Genomic DNA, 3,399 nt, shown 5'->3' with positions numbered 1-3,399 from the left:
GAGGACGACTCGGGCCCAGATTCGGACTTTGACTCGACATATATGTAATTGTACAGCATAAGAACATTTATATAAATAATATAATTGTACAATAAATGAACGCAAACATTGACATTATTTATTGTTAGGGAAAAATCGACATAAATTTCCTCTATATTGTCTATTGTAATGATCAAGTTTATTTCGTTGATTGGTGGTTCATCGGCTTATTCTGTTTTTGCCGAGCACACGCGTTCTTGTGGCTTGACGGTGAACTCGACCTAGGCAGTTTTTGCATAAAAGAATGTATGTGTGTGTTTGCAGAGAATGCCTACATGAAGACAAGAGGGCTTAGTCAGCGAGTTCAAGCGGACGTCTCTCTTTACCTGGCAGTTAAATAATATTTCAATCTCCCGTAATCTTTCAATCTCCCGTAATCTTTTTATCTCCCGTAATCTTTCAATCTCCCCCTATCATACCTACATATACTATGAACAAAATACTGTATCCGGTAGCAACCTACGCATAGGTTGCACGGACGCACAACTATAGGCAGAATTCATTCAAGCGATACCGGCAGTTTTTCGCGAATATCTCGGAAATTAAGCAAGTTCAGTCCTTGTATGGATAGGAAAAGATTTTTCAAAATATAGATTTGCACGACATACGCAAAAAACATCAAAATCGAAGTTTAGTCAGTCTTACTACAGTTTCAGTAAATAGTGAATATAGACTAATATCTATGTAACATAGTGTAATTAATATCGCAATCTCGTTATACAAACTTGAACGAACGTATAAAGTGTCAATTTTGAACGATCCTTTAGTTTTACGATTTATTCCTTTTTTCGCTAGCCGCACCGTGGACGTCAACCGACATGCCGGTGGAAGTGTCACACGCTCAAGAAAGGCCACCCGCTCAGAAACAGTAATAAAGTAGACGAAACATCCTGCATGCCATAGCTATCGAAATAATAACAACACAGCCCCTCCAAAGGGACTAAAACCTCCATATAAAAACCCTCCTAAATTAGCGCTCAACACATTATTCTGTTGTAACACTTTGAACCGACACTCTGTTGGATTTATACAATAAAATTTCCATCAACTTATACGAAGTTCAATTTCAATCAGAAGCAATGTCTACTGTCCTCTCTCTCCTAACCAACGTTATCATCAACAAATCCGATGGTTAGACACACCTATCACTAGCTTTCCTCCGACAGAGCATCGTCACAGAACTTTACTTATTTTTCATCGTTAGAATAGTCAACATACCTTTATCGGGTTTCTACCCTTAAATCAATCGTTTACTTAACTTGTACATACGCACCAGCGTAACTATCTCTTTACGAAGTTGTTGAAATAAACATTAATTTATACCTGTTAATTTAGTGTAAACTCAATTGAACCACCCCTATTATCGTAACAGAAATTAGATCAGTTTGTAACGTCGCCCAGAAGCCAGGAATCCGCCGACCTCAGGATATGCATACAACACCTGGTCATGCGATAGCGGTGAGAATAGACAGTAACCGAACTCCCACCCGTGATATATATGAATCATAGTGAGGAGGCAAAGATCCCAGTTCTTTAGTAAGTAAGTCAGTCTGTCTTTTGCTACTGAAGTGTAACTTCGCCTTTTGAATAAAGTATTGTTCATTCGCCTATCTTTTTTTATATATATCGAAGATGAAAGGAAAGCCGAAGCCTTTTCTTGGAAATTTTGGGAACATCCTCTACTCTAGCCTAGATTTTATCCTAGCTGTAATTGTTCAAGATTTGTGATAGCGAGATTGGGTTCGAGGTGACAATTGGTCGCCGAACGTAGCCACGGTCACGGGATGGACGTTTTGCCTAACGGAGGTCTGGAGTGGTTGTATGGGTTTTCCGAGAAATGTGGTAGTGGCGGCATGCGGCCTCGGGGGCGGGCCTAGCCACGTGTGATGTTGCCCCAGAGGTGCCGATACAATGGGACATACATTGTATTAATAATCAAACTCGAGGTAGAAACTGCCTAGCAACGGTGTTTGGAACTTTCTCGATGTTTCCAACGAGTATGTATCAAAATTCAGGCAGAAACTGCCTAGCAACGGCGTTTGGAACTTTCTCGATGTTTCCAAACGAGTATAGAAAGCAAATGCAATCGTACAGCGAGAAAAATCTCCACGAGGCTGGCATTCGTGCGATTGTCTTGGAGAGTAACACATCGAGCATTTTCAACAGTCGTATTTTTGCGTCTAAGATTAGTCTACGTTTAGTAAAGAGTTATTCCGTTGACCGTGGATTCGTTTAAACACAAAAACGTTGTTAATAGCATTCATTAAACTTATTATTCGTAAATCATACTATTCATTAAACTTACTATTCGTTAAATAAGTTTAATGAATAGTGCTAGTCTAATGAATAAGTCTAATGAATAGTTCAATGAATGCGCTATTAATAAAGGGACTTGTTTGGATTCAGAAGATGGATACACCTATTGGCAGCCACATCCACTATTCCTATGTAAGTTCGAGCAATATGACGTCTTGTACGAAGGAATCGCCACAAAAATTCAAGAAATAAAAACCAATAGCAACCCGACGCTACCGGGTTTTGCCTTTACGACTCAAGAAATAACCTTTGTGCTAACCAAAACTGGAGAACAGCCTTTGTGCGGATACACCCTGTTATCCACAGAACACCCCAAGCTCTTTTTCCTAAAAACGACTAAAGGAAATACATTTATACCCAAACGTAAAACAGCAGTCAAAAATTTGGATATATTCCCATACGTTAACTCAAAATTCATTTACGTAGAAAAACTGTCAGAAGACAAATAACGGCACTCTATCAGGATATATTGACACTAAGATGCATCTCGGAAAAGAAAATAATAGAGAATGCATTCAGTCTAGCAACTATATTACCTGATGAATTTGCGTATGCAATAACCAAAACTCCAGGACACATGGCTTTGGTCGCAGGAGAAGCAGTACACATAGTTAAATGCATTCCAGTTCAAGTGAAAGTAGGCAATGCCCTGGCCGCGCTGAGCGCACTCGTTCTCGTTAGATCACGAAAGTTAAGCAGCGCCGGGCACGGATAGTACTTGGATGGGTGATCGCCTGGGATTCCGTGTGGCGTTGGCAGAGCGCGCTGGGCCCGCCGCGCCCCCCATGCGGTGGTTGATACGGATGTCAGCGCGAAGGTTCGTTTCTCAGAGGAGATTCCTGATCAAGTGTTGGAGGCTTTCCTTCGCCACCATTCCTCAGATCAAGGGGGGTACTTGTCCTGAAGTACTCTCATGGTGTTTAGATAGGTTTCGTGAAATGTATCCTGATGCTCCGTGTGTAGATTTTGACTTTACTTGGTAACAGTGCCTTATTTATTCATGTGTGCATATATGCCTAAATGTGTTCCCAGCGGGTGTTATTT

The 3,399-nt window shown here is 40.7% G+C and overlaps 1 pseudogene; it reads left to right on the top strand.

Annotated features, from left to right (window-relative positions):
* The first annotated feature begins 2,995 nt into the window (after positions 1–2,995).
* LOC117240423 lies at positions 2,996–3,113 on the top strand (annotated as a pseudogene).
* Positions 3,114–3,399: the final 286 nt, after the last annotated feature.

This window comes from Bombus vosnesenskii, unplaced genomic scaffold (assembly GCF_011952255.1).
Source record: "Bombus vosnesenskii isolate JDL3184/JDL3185 unplaced genomic scaffold, Bvos_JDL3184-5_v1.1 scf7180000014622, whole genome shotgun sequence".
Lineage (NCBI taxonomy): Eukaryota > Metazoa > Arthropoda > Insecta > Hymenoptera > Apidae > Bombus > Bombus vosnesenskii.
The sequence above is the reverse complement of the archived record's forward strand: the minus strand, read 5'-3'. Positions and strand labels throughout refer to the sequence as shown.